This window comes from Tamandua tetradactyla, chromosome 20 (genome assembly GCF_023851605.1).
Source record: "Tamandua tetradactyla isolate mTamTet1 chromosome 20, mTamTet1.pri, whole genome shotgun sequence".
NCBI classification, from domain to species: domain Eukaryota; kingdom Metazoa; phylum Chordata; class Mammalia; order Pilosa; family Myrmecophagidae; genus Tamandua; species Tamandua tetradactyla.
Genome location: NC_135346.1, coordinates 48,633,405 through 48,656,020, shown reverse-complemented (window position 1 = coordinate 48,656,020; position 22,616 = coordinate 48,633,405). Strand labels below are relative to the sequence as shown.

General features: G+C 38.5%; 1 protein-coding gene across 1 annotated transcript in view; it reads right to left on the bottom strand.

Moving 5' to 3' along the window:
- The window catches only part of LOC143664338 (teneurin-2-like), a 392,537-nt gene that overhangs the window by 592 nt on the left and 369,329 nt on the right, over window positions 1-22,616 (bottom strand). The gene's annotated exons all lie outside the window — the stretch shown is intronic.

Sequence of the window (22,616 nt, the reverse complement as noted above, 5' to 3'; positions counted from 1 at the left end):
AGTCGGGGTGGGGGCAACAGAAAACATAAAACACTGGGTGTATAATCCTAGTTAATGCAGGTGAAGCACTTGCTTTGCTCAAGGCACTGAGCTAATAGTTTACACAATTTATTTTACAACAGTTTCATGAAAATATATTATGGTTGTAATTCTTAATAGTGGGAAAACTGAGGAACGAGAGAAATTACGTGGTCTAACACAAGGACACACATCTAGATTGCAGCAAAAGCTGGACCTGAACCTTGGGCTGTCTGACTTCGGGTCACAGAAACTTAGGCACCCTAACAAGTATGCGGGGGTGTCTGGAAGACCTGGCTGCCAGTCCTAATTTCCACTGGTAGCTGTCTCATTTGTGGCAAGTCTCTTTACTCTGTTTTTCTCATTTGCAAAACTTGGGTAATAATCTAAGTTCTCATGATTATTGTGAATTACATTATGATGTATATGCCAGCCTCTTTTTAAAAAATGAATACATGTAAAGTGTTACTTAAATCGGCACTCTAAGGCTGAAAAGGTTGTCTCCTATTTTTAACCAGTATCAAACAATGTTTCTTTGCCAACATAATTGAAAGCAAAAGTAGGTTTCACCTATGGGTGTAAAGGGAGGGGGCGTGCTGGTATAGGGACATGTTTTGATGGAAAGCAAAAGAGAAGGAGCACTTATTGATCACCTTTATTACCTCTCTGTCAGGCATTGGGTCAGATAATTTATATGCTTTATCTCATTTAAATCTCATAGTAGCCCAGCAATTTAGGTCTTAATATGACCCCTTGACAAATGAGTACCCTGAGATGCAGAGAGTAACGCTTTGTACATGCTCACATCTTGATAAGTGGCAGATCTGCAGTCCTTAAGCCTGTGCTCTTTCTTCAATGTCAAATGCCCTCAGTCAAAAAGCAACTTTGCAAAGTAAATGCTCTACTTATTTGTGTGGTTTACTATTCAGCTTATTAAAAGACATTTTAAGATATCAATGTAAATGAAATGAAATCACGTGGCCCATTCTATCATTGTATAAAGCTGATTTCTTTTGTTTTTAACCAACTGATGAACAATGAAATAAATTCAGTGAAAATAATGCACATCTATGCTGTAAGTGAAAAGAAAAAATGGTATAAGTAATATGAAAGCTGGCAGCTCACCTCTCCATGTATATTCATTGTATTTTGGGCCTTCTCAATCATTCATAGCTCCAAACTGGTAATATAACCCGACTCTCTATGATCATCCATGTGCATGATATTTTTCAATTTTTATGTTAAAAAGTACCAAATAGCTGTTTACTTTAGCCTAGTGTGATTGCCATTTGTAATGGGCACATGCATGCTTTCTTTTTTTTTTTTTTTTTTAACTTTTTTTATTGCATAGTATAGTATATGTACAAAACAAAGAAATAAAAAAGCAATAGTTTTCAAAGCACTCTTCAAAAAGTGGTTACAGGATAGATCCTAGAGTTTGTCATGGGCCATGGGCTACCATATGATTCTCTCATATTTTCCCTTCTAGTTGCTCCAGAATATAGGAGGCTAGAGGGCTTAAATACTTTTTTATCATCACAATCAACTTTTTTTCCTTCTTTTTTTGTGAACAATAGCATATATACAAAAAAAGCTATAAATTTCAAAGCACAACACAACAATTAGTTGTAGAACATATTTCAGACTTTGACATGGGTTACAATTTCACAATTTTAGGTTTTTACTTCTAGCTGCTCTAAAATACTGGAGACTAAATGACATCAATTTAGGGATTCAGCATTTATATTCATTTGTTAAATCCTATTTTCTATGTATAATTCCAACATTACCTTTGATCTTTCCATACCTCTCTTGGGGGTTGTTTGGGCTATGGCAATTCTAAATTTTTGATATTGGAAGGGTCTGTTACTAATATGGGGTAGAGAGATGAATTATCTGATGTTCTGGAGAGGCTGGGCTAGGTTTCAGGATTTATCTGGACCAAGGATCCATTTGGAGGTTGTAGGTGTCCGGAAAGTTACTCTCGTGCCTGGAAACTTTGTGAAATCTTAAATATTGCCCCAGGTATTCTTTAGGATTGGCTGGAATGGTCATGGTGGGGGTTGGCAGGTTATGGTAGGTAGCAAGGTCTACCTGAAGTTTGTGTAAGAGAAACCTCCAGAATAACCGCTCGACTCAGTTTGAACTCTCTATGCCACTGATACTTTATTAATTACACTTCTTTTCCTCCATTTGGTCAGGATGGAATTGTTGATCCCAAGGTGCCAGGTCTGGATTCATCCCTGGGAGTCCTCTCCCACGTTGCCAGGGAGCCTTTCACCCCTGGATGTCATGTCCCACATAGGGGGGAGGGCAATGATTTCACTTGAAAAGTTGGGCTTAGAGAGAGTGAGGCCACATCTGAGCAACAAAAGAGGTCTTTCAGAAGTAACTCTTAGGCATGCCTATAGGTAGTCTAAGCTTCTCCACTACCTATGTAAGCTTCACAAGAGGAAGCCTCATGATCAAGGGCATGGCCTATTGATTTGGGTATGCCTAGTAAGGTTTAATAGTTCCATATTTTTCTCCCCTCCCTCAGGGGACTTTGCCAATACTTTTTGATTATCTGCCTAATATACTCTACAATATTTCCAGGCATTACAATAATCTATACAGGATTAAAGGACCTCTTTCTTATTCTGTGCTCCCTGAGTTTCAGTTGTTCAAATGAGCTGTACAGATAGGTTGAATTAGATTATGCATTACAGATCAAATAAACCTTTCTTCCATTGGTCTCAAAGAGTATGTGTGGTTCTAAAACACAGACACTGTCTTCCTTATCCCTATGTTCTGATTTACTTCAACCCCAACCTGTTTAGCTTCGTTCTTATCTCTAAATATCAGGTTATATATATATAAAACAGCCTCTCAAAATCCAGAAATAATAATCACCACTCTGGATTTAATGTGTCTGCTCTAAAAGCTTGCAATCTAGGCCCCTGTTTTCTTATAAGCATTTTCTAAAGGTGACCATACCATTGGTTTTTTTTTTTTTTTTTTTCGTTTCTGGCTTATTTTGTCTCACCAAATGTCCCACATATTCATTCACATTGTTGCATGCCTCACGACATTGTTCCTTTCTGTAGCAGCACATCCTTCATTCATAAGTATACACCATTGTTCGCCAATCTTCTCCATCAGTGCATCCTTCAGCCACTTGCATTTATCAGGCATCATGTAGAGAGCCCAAAGTTCATAGTCCATCAACATTCTCAATTTTAGATAATTTCATTGTTTCCAGGAGACAGAAAACCAATAAACATACTCTTATCAAATAGGAAATCTAAAACCTCCTCTTAACTCTTATCCCTCACCCCTCTGCTGTTTACCTCTGCTGTTGCAGTAGTGCTGATGGTTTCCTTTTGAACATAGCTCATAGCATGCAATAGCAGTTTTCCCCCTGTACCCTGGACTTAAACACTCTTTGTACAAGAAATATATCTTTGAAGTATTTCTTGTGAGAGTTCATAGTTCTAGTGTGAATCAGTGGGACAAGTAGGTCTATACAACCCCTTTCCATCTTGCTCATCTTTGATATGGTAATATTACTTCTAGACCCACTAGAGAACCACCTTCACTCCTACCAATTCTCTTACATTGGAGTTCAACCTCATTAGCTAATGGCTCACCCATCTACAGCTTCTGTGTATCTCAAAGTCCCCTGTATTCTGTACTATAAGTCTCTGATTATACCTTTATGATGGTCATAAAAATGGAATCATACAGTATCTGTCCTTTTGTGTCTGGCTAATTTCACTCAACATTATGTCCTCAAGGCTCACCCATCCTGTCATGATGTCAGGATGTCATTTTGTCTTACTGCTACATAATATTCCACTGTATGTATATACCATATTTTATTGATCCGCTTGTCTGTTGATGGGCATTTGGTTTGTTTCCACCTTTTGGCAATTGTGAATAATGCTGCTATGAACATTGGTGTGCAAATGTCTGTTTGTGTCATTGCTTTCAGCTCTTCTGGGTATATACCAAGTAGTTCTATTGCTGGGTCATAGGACAACTCGCTATTTAGTTTCCTAAGGAACTGCCTGTCTTCCATAGAGTTTGAACAATTACACATTCCCACCAGCAGTGCATAACTGTCCCAGTTTCTCCACATCCTCTCCAACATTTATACTTTCCTGTTCATTTAATAGCAGCCTTTCTTATAGGTGTGAGGTGTTATTTCATTGTAGTCTTGATCTCCATTTTCCTTATAGTCAGTGAAAACATGCATCTATTCATGTATTTTTGAGGCACCTGTACTTGCTTTTCAGAAAAATGCCTACTCTCCCCAATATCCCCCAAGGTTGCATTCAGAGAGAGGCAGGTGTAGGCATTTGGAAAGGGTGAGACTGCCACTTTCTAAAGCCCTGAGGATAAATGAGTCTCAGACTTTGAAATCTAATGGACTTTGCCCTGCGGGTTTTCGAAACTGTATGGGTCTGGTGACCCCTGTGTTCCTTCCTCCCTATGGAAATGTGTCTATGCATCCTATGAATGTTCCTTCTTTGTATGCTGGCAGCAAATAACTTGTTATGAGTTTTCAATGGTCCAGAGCAAATGGAGAGAATTTTCCCTTAGGACAGACCATGCCTGTAACTGATTTGATGAGATTTTATACTGTCTCTAATTTGATACTTTGTTTGTATTGCTACTAAAAGGTTTAAGGATATCTGATATTGTTATGAAATTAATGTATTTTGTATATGGGAAAAACATGTCTTTTTTAGGGGCCAGAGGGTGGAATGTGCTGGTTTGAAAGGAAGCATGCCCCCTAAGAAAAGCCATGTTTTAATATAAATCCCGTTTCATAAAGGTAGAATAATCTCTATTCAATACTGTATGTTTGAAACTGTAATGAGATCATCTCCCTGATTGATGAGATTTCGTTAAGAATGGTTGTTAAACTGGATTAGGGGATGACATGTCTCCACCCATTTGAGTGGGTCTTGATTAGTTTCTGAAGTCCTATAAAAGGAGAATGAGAGACTCAGAGAGATTCAGAGAGAGCAGAGAATGCTGCAGTACCACGAAGCAGAGAGTCCACCAGCCAGCGACCTTTGGAGATGAAGAAGGAAGATGCCTCCCGGGGAGCTTCATGAAATAGGAAGCCAGGAGAGAAAGCTAGCAGATGATGCCGTGTTCGCCATGTGCCCTTCCAGCTGAGAGAGAAGCCCTGACTGTGTTCGCCATGCGCCTTCTCACTTGAAAGAGAAACCCTGAACTTCATCGGCCTTCTTGAACCAAGGTATCTTTCCCTAGATGCCTTTGATTGGACATTTCTTTAGACATGTTTTAATTGGGACATTTTCTTGGCCTTAGAACTATAAACTTGCAACTTATTAAATTCCCCTTGTTAAAAGCCATTCCGTTTCTGGTATATTGCATTCCAGCAGCTAGCAAGATAGAACACCTACTCATATCTTTAGCCCATTTTACAATTGGATCGTTTGTTCTTTTGTTGTTGAGTTGTATGATTTCTTTGTATATATAGGAAATCAAACCTTTGTCTGATATGTGATTTCCAAATATTTTCTTGCATTGAGTTGGCTGCCTCTTCACCTTTTTGAGAAAGTTTTTTGAGGTGCAGAAGCATTTGATTTCGAGGAGTTCTCATTTACCTATTTTTTTTATTCTTGCTTGTGCTTTGGGTGTAAAGTTTAGGAAGCTACCTCCTATTACTAGGCCTTGAAGATATTTCCCTACATTTTCTTCTAGAGGCTTTTCCATACTAGTTCTTAAATTTAGGCGTTTGATCCACTTTGAGTTAATATTTGTGTAGATTATAACACAGGGGTCCTCTTTCATTGTCTTTGCTATTGATATCCAGCTCTTCCATGCCCAATTATTGAAAAGACTATTTTGTCCCAGTTTAGAGGATTTGAAGGCCTTGTCAAAAATCAGTTGACCATAGATTTGGTAGTCTATTTCTGTACTCTCAATTTGATTCCATTGGTCAATGCTTCTGTCTTTGTGCCAGTACCATGGTGTTTTGACCACTGTAGCTTTATAATAGGCTTTCAAATCAGGGAGTGTTAACCCTCTCACTTCATTCTTCTTTCTTAGGATGCATTTAGCTATTTGGGGTCTCTTTCCCTTCCAGATGAATTTGGCAGTTAGCTTTTTCAAATCTTCCAAGTTGGTTGTTGGAATTTTTATTGGTACCGTGTTGACTCTGTAGATCAATTTGGGGAGAATTGACATCTTAACTATATTTAGTTCCTATCCATGAGCAGGGAATGTCATTCCACCTATTTAGATCTCCTTTGATTTCTTTCAGCAATATTATATAGTTTTCTGTGTACAAATCCTTTACATCCTAGTCAAGTTCATTCCTAAGTATTTGATTCTTTTAGTTGTTATTTGAATGCAATTTTTTCCTTAACTGATTCCTCAGCTAGGTCATTCCTTGTGTATAGAAATGTAACTGATTTTTGCACATTAATTTTATATCCTGCCACCTTGCTGAATTTGTTTATTGGCTCAAGTAACTTTGCTGTAGATTTCTCAGGATCTTCCAAGTATAGTATTATATCATCTGCGAATAATGGGAGTTTTACTTCTTTCTTTCCAATGTGGATGCCTTTTATGTCTTTGTCCTGCCTGAATGCTCTAACTAGAGCTTCTAGCACAATGTTGAATAATAGTGGTAAGAGTGGGCATCTTTGTCTTGTACTTGATCTCAGGGGGAAGGCTTTCAGTCTCTCTCCATTGAGTACAATGCTGACTATCAGTTTTTCATATATTCCCTTTATCGTATTGAGGTAGTTACTTTTGATTCCTATCTTTTGGAGTGTTTCTATCAGAAAATAATGTTGAATTTTGTTGAATGCTTTTTCAGCATCAATTGAGATGATCATGTGATTTTTTCCCCTTTTGATTTGTTAATGTGCTGTATTGCATTGATTGATTGTCTTGTGTTGAACCATCCTTGCATTCCTGGTATAAACCCCACTTGGTCATGGTGTATAGTTCTTTTAATGTGCTGTTGGATTTGATTTGCTAATATTTTATTGAGAATTTTTGCACCTATGTTCATTAGGGAGATTAGCCTGTAGTTTTCCTTTCTTATAGCATCTTTACCCAGTTTTGGTATTAAAATGATATTAGCTTCATAAAATGAGTTAGGTAGAGTTCCTTTTTCCTCAATTTTTTTGAAAAGTTTGAGTAGGATTCGTATTAGTTCTTCCTGGAATGTTTGAGAAAATTCCCCTGTAAAGCCATCTGGCCCTGGGCTTTTCTTTGTAGGAAGATTTCTGATGACTGATTGTTTCTCTTTACTTGTGATTGGTTTGTTGAGATCTTCTGTTTCTTCCTGAGTTAGTGTAGCCTGTTTGTGTGTCTCTAGGAATTTTGTCCATTTCATCTAAATTGTCTAGTTTGTTGGCCTATAGTTGTTCATAGCATCCTTTTATGATTTCTTTTGTTTTGTTTGTGTGTTGTTATATCTTCTTGGTGACTTACCCCTTAATTGGTATATAGTGTCCTTCTTTGTCTTTTATGATGTCTTTACATTTAAAATCTATCTTGTTCTATGTTACTATAGCTACTCCTCCTTTCTTTTGGTTACAACTTGCATGGAAAATCGTCCATCCTTTCACTTTCAATCTATGTGTATCCTTGTGTCTAAGATGAGACTCTTGTAAGCAGCATATAGCTGGCTTATGTTTCTTAATTCATTCTGCCAATCTGTATAGAGATGATCATGTGATTTCTTTCCGTTTTTTTAAATTTTTTTATTAATCAAAAAAAAAAGAAAAGAAATTAACACAACATTTAGAAATCATTCCATTCTACACATGCACTCAGTAATTCTTAGTATCATCACATACATGTATGATCATCATTTCTTAGTACATTTGCATCAATTTAGGAAAAGAACTAGCAAAACAGCAGAAAAAGATATAGAATGTTAATATAGAGAAGAGAATTAAAATAATAATACTAATAAAAAATATATATATATATAAAAAGGAAAAAGAAGCTTTCTCCACCGGCCCGCCGCGTGGCGCCCACGCCCCGCAGCAGCCAAACCGCCCGCCCTCCTTCTCCCCCCTCTTTCCCCTCCTGCTCCGGCGGCTCTCCAACCACCACGGTGCCCTCTTCCCCGCCTTCACCGGCTCCTCCGCCACCAGCCTCGACAGCCTTGCCGCCCTCACCTTTCCTCCTCCAGAACAGCTACTGGGGGAGTGGAGATAATACAGAGCAGCTCCTGGAGCCACGAGGGAGATCAAAGGGACAGCGTACCCCATCCTGGAACAGTTGGGACAGCGTACCCCATCCTAGAACGGCTGACTATCCGGGAGAACCAGCTCCGGTGAGATCACCAAGGGGCACGGGCTTTCCTGGGTGGGACGGCAAGCGATCGGAGTCCCTCCCTTCCACCTTCCCAGGCCAGCTGGTAGAATTGGACAGGCGGTCCCCTTAGGCCGCGGCGGCTGGTGCCCCCACCACGCAAGGCCCCCCGGACCAACTGAGATAGTTGGGTTGGAAATCCCCAGACTGCGGAGAACAGTGACCGGGGGATCCCTTCCAAACACGTGACTCCCCCGTCCAGCTGGGAACAGTGCACTTTCTCGGGCTGTGACAGCTGGCGCCCTCCCGCCACGCTTGGCGCCCCGGGCCGACTAGCTAATTCGGCCGGATGCTCTCCTGTGCTGCGGCGGCCGGCGACCCTCCCTGCATTCGGAACCCCAGGCCGGCTGGCATTCTTCCAAGACGCTTGGGCTGCCGAACCTCCCCTACGGCGAGAATTTTCCAGAGTTAAAGGACCCACAGCAGCTTTCACTGGTGGAACCCGTAGACAAACGTGTGCCACGAGTGCCACCTACTGGGCAGGATAAGAAAAACAGAACCCAGAGATTGCACAGAAAAATCTTTCAACCTGTGGGGTCGAACACCCAGGGAAATTGGACTAAATGCCCAGACGCCAGCAGAAGATAATGGATCACGCTCAGAAAATTGAACATATGGCCCAGTCAAACGAAGAAACAAATAGTTCAAATGAGATACAGGTGCTGAAACAACTAATGCTGAATATACGAACAGAAATGGAAAACCTCTTCAAAAACGAAATCGATAAATTGAGGGAGGACATGAAGAAGACATGGGCTGAACATAAAGAAGAAATAGAAAAACTGAAAAAACAAATCACAGAACTTATGGAAGTGAAAGATAAAGTAGAAAAGATGGAAAAAACAATGGATACCTACAATGACAGATTTAAAGAGACAGAAGATAGAATTAGTGATTTGGAGGATGAAACATCTGAATTCCAAAAAGAAACAGAAACTATCCGGAAAAGAATGGAAAAATTTGAACAAGGTATCAGGGAACTCAAGGACAATGTGAACCGTACAAATATACGTGTAGTGGGTGTCCCAGAAGGAGAAGAGAAGGGAAAAGGAGGAGAAAAACTAATGGAAGAAATTATCACTGAAAATTTCCCAACTCTTATGAAAGACCTAAAATTACAGATCCAAGAAGTGCAGCGCACCCCAAAGAGATTAGACACAAATAGGCGTTCCCCAAGACACTTACTAGTTAGAATGTCAGAGGTCAAAGAGAAAGAGAGGATCTTGAAAGCAGCGAAAGAAAAACAATCTGTCACATACAAGGGAAACCCAATAAGACTATGTGTAGATTTCTCAGCAGAAACCATGGAAGCCAGAAGACAGTGGGATGATATATTTAAGTTACTAAAAGAGAAAAACTGCCAGCCAAGACTCCTATATCCAGCAAAATTGTCCGTCAAAAATGAGGGAGAAATTAAAACATTCTCAGACAAAAAGTCACTGAGAGAATTTGTGACCAAGAGACCAGCTCTGCAAGAAATACTAAAGGAAGCACTAGAGTCAGATACAAAAAGACAGAAGAGAGAGGCATGGAGAAAAGTGTAGAAAGAAGGAAAGTCAGATATGACAAATATAATACAAAAGGCAAAATGGTAGAGGAAAATATTATCCAAACAGTAATAACTCTAAATGTTAATGGACTGAATTCCCCAATCAAAAGACATAGACTGGCAGAATGGATTAAAAAACAGGATCCTTCTATATGCTGCCTACAGGAAACACATCTTAGACCCAAAGATAAATATAGGTTGAAAGTGAAAGGTTGGGAAAAGATATTTCATGCAAATAACAACCAGAAAAGAGCAGGAGTGGCTATACTAATATCCAACAAATTAGACTTCAAATGTAAAACAGTTAAAAGAGACAAAGAAGGACACTATATACTATTAAAAGGAACAATTAAGCAAGAAGACATAACAATCATAAATATTTACGCACCGAACCAGAATGCCCCAAAATACGTGAGGAATACACTGCAAACACTGAAAAGGGAAATAGACACATATACCATAATAGTTGGAGACTTCAATTCACCACTCTCATCAATGGACAGAACATCTAGACAGAGGATCAATAAAGAAATAGAGAACCTGAATATTACTATAAATGAGCTTGACTTAACAGACATTTATAGGACATTACATCCCACAACAGCAGGATACACCTTTTTTTCAAGGGCTCATGGATCATTCTCAAAGATAGACCATATGCTGGGTCACAAAGCAAGTCTTAACAAATTTAAAAAGATTGAAATCATACGCAACACTTTCTCGGATCATAAAGGAATGAAGTTGGAAATCAATAATAGGCGGAGTGCCAGAAAATTCATAAATACATGGAGGCTCAACAACACACTCTTAAACAACAAGTGGGTCAAAGAAGAAATTGCAAGAGAAATTAGTAAATACCTAGAGGCAAATGAAAATGAAGACACAACATATCAAAACTTATGGGACGCAGCAAAGGCAGTGCTAAGAGGGAAATTTATTGCCCTAAATGCCTTTATCAGAAAAGAAGAAAAGGCAAAAATGCAGGAATTAACTGTTCACTTGGAAGAACTGGAGAAAGAACAGCAAACTAATCCCAAAGCAAGCAAAAGGAAAGAAATAACAAAGATTAGAGCACAAATAAATGAAATTGAAAACATGAAAACAATAGAGAAAATCAATAAGACCAGAAGTTGGTTTATGAGAAAATCAACAAGATTGATGGGCCCTTAGCAAGATTGACAAAAAGAAGAAGAGAGAGGATGCAAATAAATAAGATTAGAAATGGAAGAGGAGACATAACTACTGACCTCACAGAAATAAAGGAGGTAATAACAGGATACTATGAACAACTTTACGCTAATAAATACAACGATTTAGATGAAATGGACAGGTTCCTGGAAAGACATGAACAACCAACTTTGACTCAAGAAGAAATAGACGACCTCAACAAACCAATCACAAGTAAAGAGGTTGAATTAGTTATTCAAAAGCTCCCTAAAAAGAAAAGTCCAGGACCAGACGGCTTCACATGTGAATTCTATCAAACATTCCAGAAAGAATTAGTACCTACTCTCCTCAAACTCTTCAACATAATCGAAGTGGAGGGAAAACTATCTAATTCATTCTATGAAGCCAACAACACCCTCATACCAAAACCAGGCAAAGATATTACAAAAAAAGAAAACTATAGACCAATCTCTCTAATGAATATAGATGCAAAAATCCTCAATAAAATTCTAGCAAATCGTATCCAACAACACATTAAAAGAATTATACATCATGACCAAGTAGGATTCATCCCAGGTATGCAAGGATGGTTCAACATAAGAAAATCAATTAATGTAATACACCATATCAACAAATCAAAGCAGAAAAATCACACGATCATCTCAATTGATGCAGAGAAGGCATTTGACAAGATTCAACATCCTTTCCTGCTGAAAACACTTCAAAAGATAGGAATACAAGGGAACTTCCTTAAAATGATAGAGGGAATATATGAAAAACCCACAGCTAATATCATCCTCAATGGGGAAAAATTGAAAACTTTCCCCCTAAGATCAGGAACAAGACAAGGATGTCCACTATCACCACTATTATTCAACATTGTGTTGGAAGTTCTAGCCAGAGCAATTAGGCAAGAAAAAGAAATACAAGGCCTCAAAATTGGAAAGGAAGAAGTAAAACTATCACTGTTTGCAGACGATATGATACTATACATAGAAAACCCAGAAAAATCCACAACAAAATTACTACAGGTAATAAATGAGTACAGCAAAGTAGCAGGCTACAAGATCAACATTCAAAAATCTGTAGCTTTTCTATACACTAGTAATGAACAAGCTGAGGCGGAAATCAAGAAACGAATCCCATTTACAATCACAACTAAAAGAATAAAATACCTAGGAATAAATTTAACCAAAGAGACAAAAAACCTATATAAAGAAAACTACAAAAAACTGCTAAAAGAAATCACAGAAGACCTAAATAGATGGAAGGGCATACCGTGTTCATGGATTGGAAGACTAAATATAATTAAGATGTCAATCCTACCTAAACTCATCTACAGATTCAATGCAATACCAATCAAAATCCCAACAACTTATTTTTCAGAAATAGAAAAACCAATAAGCAAATTTATCTGGAAGGGCAGGTTGCCCCGAATTGCTAAAAACATCTTGAGGAAAAAAAACGAAGCTGGAGGTCTAGCGATGCCGGACTTTAAGGCATATTATGAAGCCACAGTGGTCAAAACAGCATGGTATTGGCATAAAGATAGATATATCGACCAATGGAATTGAATAGAGTGCTCAGATATAGACCCTCTCATCTATGGACATTTGATCTTTGATAAGGCAGTCAAGCGAACTCACCTGGGACAGAACAGTCTCTTCAATAAATGGTGCCTAGAGAACTGGATATCCATAAGTAAAAGAATGAAAGAAGACCTGTATCTCACACCTTATACAAAAATTAACTCAAAATGGATCAAAGATCTAAACATTGGGTCTAAGACCATAAAACAGTTTGAGGAAAATGTAGGGAGATATCTTACGAATCTTACAACTGGAGGCGGTTTTATGGACCTTAAACCTAAAGCAAGAGCACTGAAGAAAGAAAGAAATAAATGGGAGCTCCTCAAAATTAAACACTTTTGTGCATCAAAGAACTTCATCAAGAAAGTAGAAAGACAGGCTACACAGTGGGAGACAATATTTGGAAACGACATATCAGATAAAGGTCTAGTATCCAGAATTTATAAAGAGATTGTTCAACTCAACAACAAAAAGACAGCCAACCCAATTACAAAATGGGAAAAAGACTTGAACAGACACCTACCAGAAGAAGAAATACGGATGGCCAAGAGGCACATGAAGAGATGCTCAAGGTCCCTGGCCATTAGAGAAATGCAAATCAAAACCACAATGAGATATCATCTCACACCCACCAGAATGGCCATTATCAACAAAACAGAAAATGACAAGTGCTGGAGAGGATGCGGAGAAAGAGGCACACTTATCCACTGTTGGTGGGAATGTCAAAGGGTGCAACCACTGTGGAAGGCAGTTTGGCGGTTCCTCAAAAAGCTGAATATAGAATTGCCATACGACCCAGCAATACCATTGCTAGGTATCTACTCAAAGGACTTAAGGGCAAAGACACAAACGGACATTTGCACACCAATGTTTATAGCAGCATTATTTACAATTACAAAGAGATGGAAACAGCCAAAATGTCTATCAACAGACGAGTGGCTAAACAAACTGTGGTATATACATACGATGGAATATTATGCAGCTTTAAGACAGGATAAACTTATGAAGCATGTAATAACATGGATGGACCTAGAGAACATTATGCTGAGTGAATCCAGCCAAAAACTAAAGGACAAATACTGTATGGTCCCACTGATGTGAACGGACATTCGAGAATAAACTTGAAATATGTCATTGGTAACAGAGTTCAGCAGGAGTTAGAAACAGGGTAAGACAATGGGTAATTGAAGCTGAAGGGATACAGACTGTGCAACAGGACTAGATACAAAAACTCAAAAATGGACAGCACAATAATACCTAATTGTAAAGTAATCATGTTAAAACACTGAATGAAGCTGCATCTGAGCTATAGGGTTTTTTTTGTTTTTATTTGCTTGTTTGTTTGTTTGTTGTTGTTTTTATTATTATTACTACTTTTATTTCTTTTCTTTATATTAACATTTTATATCTTTTTCTGTTGTGTTGCTAGTTCCTCTAAACTGATGCAAATGTACTAAGAAACAATGATCATGCATCTATGTGATGATGTTAAGAATTACTGAGTGCATATGTAGAACGGTATGATTTCTAAATGTTGTGTTAATTTCTTTTTTTTTTCTTTCTGTCAATAAAAAAAATAATAAAAAAAGGAAAAAGAAAAAAAACAAAAACAAAAGATACAAACAAACAAACAAACAAACAAAAAACTGTATTTCAGGTGCAGCTTCATTCAGTGTTCCAACATAGTTACATTACACTTAGGTATTATTGTGCTGTCCATTTTTGAGTTTTTGTATCTAGTCCTGTTGCACAGTCTGTATCCCTTCAGCTCCAATTACCCATTATCTTACCCTGTTTCTAACTCCTGCTGGTCTCTGTTACCAATGATATATTCCAAGCTGATTCTCGAATGTCGGTTCACATCAGTGGGACCATACAGTATTTGTCCTTTAGTTTTTGGCTAGACTCACTCAGCATAATGTTCTCTAGGTCCATCCATGTTATTACATGCTTCATAAGTTTAGTCTGTCTTAAAGCTGCATAATATTCCATCGTAGGTATACGCCACAGTTTGTTTAGCCACTCGTCTGTTGATGGACATTTTGGCTGTTTCCATCTCTTTGCAATTGTAGATAATGCTGCTATAAACATTGGTGTGCAAATGTCCATCTGTGTCTTTGCCCTTAAGTCCTTTGAGTAGATACCTAGCAGTGGTATTGCTGGGTCGTAATCCATTCTGCCAGTCTATGTCTTTTGATTGGGAAATTCAGTCCATTAACTTTTAGTGTTATTACTGTTTGGATAATATTTTCCTCTACCATTTTGGCTTTTGTATTATATATATCATATCTGATTTTCCTTCTTTCTACACTTTACTCCATACCTCTCTCTTCCATCTTTTTGTATCTGACTCTAGTGCTCCCTTTAGTATTTCTTGCAGAGCTGGTCTCTTGGTCACAAATTCTCTCAGTGACTTTTTGTCTATAAATGTTTTAATTTCTCCTTCATTTTTGAAGGACAATTTTGCTGGATATAGGAGTCTTGGCTGGCAGTTTTTCTCTTTTAGTAATTTAAATATATCATCCCACTGTCTTCTAGCTTCCATGGTTTCTGCTGAGAAATCTACACATAGTCTTATTGGGTTTCCCTTGTATGTGACAGATTGTTTTTCTCTTGCTGCTTTCAAGATCCTCTCTTTCTCTTTGACCTCTGACATTCTAACTAGTAAGTGTCTTGGGGAACGCCTATTTGGGTCTATTCTCTTTGGGGTGCGCTGCACTTCTTGGATCTGTAAATTTAGGTCTTTCATAAGAGTTGGGAAATTTTCAGTGATAATTTCTTCCATTAGTTTTTCTCCTCCTTTTCCCTTCTCTTCTCCTTCTGGGACACCCACAACACGTATATTTGTGAGCTTCATATTGTCATTCAGTTCCCTGATCCCCTGCTCAAGTTTTTCCATTCTTTTCCCTATAGTTTCTGTTTCTTTTTGGAATTCAGATGTTCCATCCTCCAGTTCACTAATTGTAGCTTCTGTCTCTTTAGATCTACCATTGTAGGTATCCATTGTTTTTTCCATTTTTTCTTCTTTGTCCTTCACTCCCATAAGTTCTGTGATTTGCTTTTTCAGATTTTCTATTTCTTCTTTTTGGTCAGCCCATGTCTTCTTCATGTCCTCCCTCAATTTATTGATTTGGTTTTTGAAGAGTTTTTCCATTTCTGTTCATATATTCAGCATTAATTGTCTCAGCTCCTGTATCTCATTTGAACTATTGGTTTGTTCCTTTGACTGGGCCATATCTTCAATTTTCCGAGCGTCGTCCATTATTTTCTGCTGGTGTCTGGGCATTTGATCAGATTTCCCTGGGTGTGGGACCCAGCTGGTTGAAAGGTTTTTCTGTGAAATCTCTGGGCTCTGTTTTTCTTTTCCTGCCCAGTAGGTGGCACTCGTCTGTCTGCGGGTCCCACCAGTAAAAGATGCTGTGGCTCCTTTAACTTGCCAATCTCGCAGTCAGCCCGGGAAACTGCGCGTGGAGGGGGGGTCACCGGCCGCCACGGCTTGGGGGAGTGCCAGTCCAAATTGCCCAGCTGGCCTGAGACGCCAAGTGTGGCGGGAGGGCCCCGCTATCCAACGTTCCTAGTCAAACCAAGGAGCCACGTGCTTGGAGGGGACCCCAGTCGCCAGCCGCCCCGGCCGGGAAAACGCGCGCCCCTCGGGTATCTCACCGCAGCGGATTCTCCCTGCCCGTTCAGCCATTCCAGAATGGGGTACGCTGTCTTTTTGGTTTCTGTCGTGGCTCCGGGAGCTGTTTCGTATTGTTTCTGTTTCTTTAGTTGCTTTTCTGGAGGAGGAACTAAGACCCGCACCTCTTACTAAGCCGCCATCTTCTCCGGAAGTCCGATTTCTTTCCCTTTTAATTGATAAGTTTAGTCCATTAACTTTCAAAGTTATTACTGAAAAGGTGTTTATTGATTCCACCATCTTATCTTTTTAATTTTATTTGTGAGATCTATATATTCTTTTCTCTCTTTCTCTTTGTATTCTTTAAGTTACCCTTAGTGATAGTCTTCAATTCTGTGCCTTCCTCCAGACCTCCCTCTCCTGTCTTTTTTTTTCAGCTGGCAGAACTCCTTTTAGTATTTCTTGTAGGTCCATTCTTTGTTGACAAATTCTTTCAGGACATCTTTGTCTGCGAAAACTGTAATCTTTCCCTCAATTTTGAAGGACAATTTGGCCGGAAGTTTTCCTCTTTCGGGATCTTGAATATATCATCCACTGCCTTTTCATTTCCAGGGCACTAGTTGAGTAGTCTGAACTCATTCTTATTTGATTTACCTTGTATGTAGTAGATTGTTTATCTCTTGCTGCTTTCAGGATTCTCTACTTCTCTTCAACATTTGACAGACTGATTAGTATGTGCCTTGGGGAAGGACTATTTGGATTTATTCTGTTTGGAGTTCTTTGGGCTTCTTTGACTTGTATATTTATGTCCTTTATGAGGGTTGGGAAGTTTTTGCTCATTAATCCTCAACTATTCTTCCTAGCCCTTTACTCCTCTCTTCTCCTTCTGGGACACCCAATGATTCTTATATTTGTGCACTTTGTTTTGTCTATCATTTCCCTGAATTCCCAATCAGTTTTTTTCCATCTTTTTTTTTTTTTTTTTTTTTTGCCATTTGCTGTTTTGAGTCTTCGAAGTCAATTATCCTGTCCTCTATACCACTTATCCTTTCTTCTGTCTCTTCAAATCTGGTGTTCTGTGCCTCTAGTATGCTTTTTTTATTTGGTCAACAAAGTCTTTAATCTCCATGATTTCTTCTCTTTTTCTCTTTATTCTTTCAAATTCCTTTTTGTGCTCTTCTACTGTCTTCTTGATCCTTATGTCATTTGTTATCCCACTTATTTTATTAAGTAGAGTTGTATGAATATATTTGACTAATTGTTCCAACATCTGTGTTTCCTCTGGTGTTTTAATTTGGTCATTAAGGCAGGGCTATATCTGTCTGCATTGTGATATGCTTCATGATCTTCTGATGTATTCATCACATGTAAATATCTTGATTGATTTACTTTGGGAGTTGATTTCTTTCAGTAGTCTGAGGCCTTGTGTTTGTAGGATGGTTGTAAAGCAGGGAACAGAGCATGGGGTGGAGCACTCAGTACAGTAATTGTTTCAGGGCAGGTATGGGCATAGGTTGGGATGTTACACTGATGCTTGTGAATGTGGGCGCTCAGCAGCCACGGAGGTTGTAGCTGTATGGGCATACCGGTCTGGGGGCTGTAACCCTGGTGTGTGCTGGTCTAAGGCAGAGGACCCTTTGTGTGCATGTGTAGAGGTATGGCAGCAGGTCAGCATTATGCCTTCATGAACTGGGGGCAGCTGTGACCTGGCTGCGCAGGTCGGAACTTTTCAGAGCTGAGAAGTAAGGCTGAGGGCTTGTTCACATGTGCAGTTCTAGGACTACTGTAAAGTGTAGTTCCCAGAGCTGAATGATGTGACTGGGGGCCCATGTGCATGTGTGGGCCTGGGAGTGCCGTAAATGGATGTGCTGAGCTCAGGAAGGGCGGAGTGAGGCTGTGCGACACCATGGGTGGGGGGCAGGGGTAGCCTAAGTATGAAGGTTAGTGCCTGCAACCTTTCATACATGCAGTTCTTATTCTGAGTTTTTATTTCCCTTTTCTTCACTGCACATTGAATTTCTACAGTTTAGTTTAGCTGAGTAAATGGAACCAAACCCAATTCTACACATAATTGTCTCTACAGTATGAAACCTATCCATGAGAGAGCTAAGCCAAGGATAAACTCCTGCCAGTGTGGGGTAATTGCCAACTATCTGAGCAGAGAAAAGAGAAGTCCTCCCTGTTCGTCAGCCCAGTTCTGTGTGTTGTTGCTGATTGCCTGGGCTGTTTATCTTGCTGTATGAAATTCTCTGCCCAGTATATTCTGTTCCATTTACATCCTTAGCAATTAGATATTGTCTCATAATTGCATGCTCAAAGATATATTTCAGCCTCAGAGTCCATAAAATTTCAGTTACTGAGTTCAGATATGTCTCATATTAAATGCTTTTTTCTCTGTTATTGCTTTTCTCATTCTTAAGTAATAGGAAACAATCATGTAATATTAACAGTCTCCTATCTTGTCTTTAGAACTTACATTCATTCTAGACAGAATCATGAAGCATATTGCTACATTTTCCCACAGTAAATGAAAATAATAGAAAGTATAACATATATGATTTTATTTCAGTGTGAGAATTTTTAACCATATGATTCCATTTGAAATGAATGAAGTGATTAAGAATTAAGGCAACTTTCCTGATGATTTTCCCACATTATGTCCATCTTATTATCTGGAACTACCTTCACAGACCTCATTGGGCAAAGAGGAACATCTGAAGGTCTTAAAATACTGTGTGAAAATAAGAAGCCTCGGTTTTCAGAGCATCTCACTTGCTTTTCAGTCTTGGTTCTAGAGGTAATAGGCAGTGAGCCTTGGACATGAAAAGTCATGGAATAAGCCTGTTACCTCTTAGGTTATCTACTTTACTTCATGATAGTAAAAGAAAATATTATTTTTACATTAAAACCAACTTGAAATCATTATGGATCAGACAAAAATTATATAATTTTTAAAAGCACCATAGATGTTTAAAAAAGGAAAAAAAAAAAAAAAAGAAATGCACTTAAAGAATTTCAGCTTCAAGTCCTCAGTACCCAAATAGGCAACACTATGAGTAAAATTGGAAATACTGTAGTGAATTCACCAGATGGTAATTGAGTAGGTTCACACCATTTCATAGAAAGGAAAATTTTCTTCTAAAAACAAAACTGTTTCCTAAAGAAATTGCCCCCTATACTCTACCTCATAATCTTCCCAGAGGGCCATCCCTCCCTAGACCAGTCCTTTCTCACAATTCCTAATTTGAATACTTCTGTCCTCAATCAGCTTAAAGTAACAAAAAACGCATTCTAAACAACCGGGGCAGATTTTGGACCAAACCTTACCAAAGTTTGCAGGACTAATACATGATGCTGGTGTGCCAAACACACAATAGACAAGAAAATCTGGTCTATCATTTATTAATCATTCAACAAATATTTATTGTTCCTATCACTGTGCTAGGCATTGGGGATATAACCGTGAGGATTAAAATAATGCAGTCCACGACATTTACAATCTAGTTTGGAGAGAAAGATTAATGAAAGAATCAAATAAAGTATATTCTATACAGTGATAAATCCTATATAGGGAAAGGACAGGCAGTTGTGAAAAGATATCTAGTGACAGGACAATTAGCCATGCAAGGTCATTGAGTGACCTTTATCCTTCATAGCTGGTCTGCCCTACAAGATGTCCATCTAGAGATTGGCTGAATACTTTGAGGAACTGTGAGTTTAATCCTTTGAAGTGCTATTAAGCTTCTCTTTGGTTTACTCTCACCTACACCCAGTTTTACCAAATATTTCTCCATACGAGTTGATTTCAGACCATCATTTTCTACGTATTTCATCTTACAATATGAAACCCCTATATATTCTTCTACTCAGAACATATAATCATTTTGGGGAATTTTAATACTATGTCAACATTGATTTTCTCTTACTTTGCTCATTTACATAAGGCTGATTTTGTGCTATTTCATTTTGTATAATTATGTCTTTATTAAGGAAGTCCAATGGAAACTTTGAATGGGAAAGAGAAAAATGGTCATTCTGTGATTGTGCAGGCAGAAGTTTCTAAGGAAAGCAGTCAATAATTCATTTCTTCTTCACAATTTTAAAGAAAGGCAGAGAGGGGGTAGGAACTTCCAGTGTTCAATAAACATATTTTTACCCTCTTTCAATCTCTGACCTTTATGATATCACTGATTAAAGTAAATGTGGATGATTAGTAAATGAATTCCATCTCAGGTTTGTGCTTTTATGGTTGTTGTCAACAAACTGTTCATAGTGACCCTATATTTAATTACCAAGGCTAAAATCAATATTTTAGAAATCTAAAAAATTTATATCATTCGTTTTTAGTATAACTTAAAGTGCTGGGAGTGAGCATTAATGGATAAAAATGTTAACTGGGGTTGGGGAACACAAGCCTTTAAAATAATGCTCTTTAAAAGTCTCCTTTGCTCTAAGTTGTCTTCCCTTTGATAATAACCTCAAAGTATAACCCAGATCCTCCCTACAACTTCTGCAGAGAGAACTTTTGCAATAAATATGAATAGTCATTAAACCATGCTTATTCTTTGACCCAGTAATTCTGTTTGGGAAGAGATTCTAAAGAAAGACTGAACTCATTTTAGTGTACAGTAATCATGGCTTTATTTTCTAATTTTTTAACCAAATTCTCACACTTTGAAATGACCTTTAGTTAGGAGAAGCACATATGTAGTTGGGTCAGAATTATCATGTCATGGTAATACAAGGGAATATAAATAGCACTGAAAATGCCAGCATTTGCACGGATTTTTCTATGATGAGGGCAGGAAAATGAAAGTTTATTGTAGCAATGGGGAAGTGCAATATAAACAACTTTTATCATCCAAAAGTTCATTTTTGCACTTGCCTTAATTTAAGAGTAGAAATTTTACGCAGGGAAGCAAAAATGTTTTGACATGAAAATAGTCACTAATGATCACTTGAAAAACTAATCCTCATTCACTTACTACTAGTGTGTCTCTTCACAAGAGCCAGCATATTAGTGCCTATGCCATCAATCACTCACTGACAGCAGGGTAACCAGTATCAACCTGAGAACAAATTCCAAAGCTTGTGAAGATGCTGATTTTCATGAAGTCTACAAAAGCGATGCTAGGAAAACAATAGGATGATAAGGAAGGCCTCAGAATAGCAAAGATTCAACAAAAATTAGGTCAGCTAACTAGAGAAAACAGAAATGGATGTTGGAATGTTGATAGGTGCTTAAAAAGATGATGTGGTGGACTTTAGGTTTTGGACCAAGGCAGAGATGGAAATTCGGGACATTGCATATAAAACAAACATAAGAAGATTCTGAAAGGTGGAAAGAAGTAGGCAAACCTACTAGGGACTTCAGAGTCCAAGGAATGACACTGTGGTGGGTTCCTTGGGTTTTCTTATTGTCCCTTATACCAGGGAATGAGTGCTGGAGAATCTGTCAACCTAGAAACAGTGCAGACTAAACAATCTCCAAGAAAAGTCAGCAACCTAGAAAAGCCAAAACAAAACTCTTGGACATTTTGTTCCCTCTGTTATTTATTTGTATTCCATATGTTTTACTCGTCTGTTGATAAGGTAGGTAAGGTACCCTTCCCTAGCCAGAAGAAACTGTGACTCCACCCTATTAGCAAAGCCAAATGGGTATAGTGGACTGCATCCTGCCAAATTGTAGAGGCCTTCTCCCTCCACAACCACACACACACACACACACACACACACACACACACACACACACACACACCAGAGTGATAAAAGAGAAGACCTAGTGGGCATAAGAACTTTCATTCTTACCCAGTGGTAATGAGCCACAGGGATGGAGGCAGGGGGGTGGAATGTGAAACCTTAATTTCACCATCAGTATAAGTGGAGCCTTCATGGGGAGTGGTAAGAAGACACCTCTTTCAAGCCTAAGCAGGTCTCAGTAGAAACTTAGTGGGGATTCTAAAATCCCACCCCCACCTAGCAGCAACGAAGCAGCCCTTCCCCACCACCAGGAGTCAAACTTAGCTACATGGAGAACTTTGACTTTCACCTCCACTTGGTGAGCAGAAGGTAGGGCCCCCTTTCCCCACTGGGGCCCTGTTAGATAAGGCCTGCTAAAACAAAAGATTTAAATAAGATCCAGAGTTTCAAAGCACAATACCCAGATATCTAGTACATAATATAAAAGCACTCATCATACCAAGAACCAGAAAAATCTCAATGTGTATGAGAAAAGGTAATTATTTAAATAAAAGGTTAATGAGAGGTCTCTAGGAAAATTAATGAATTCATCAAATGTTTTTGCAGAAAATGATCC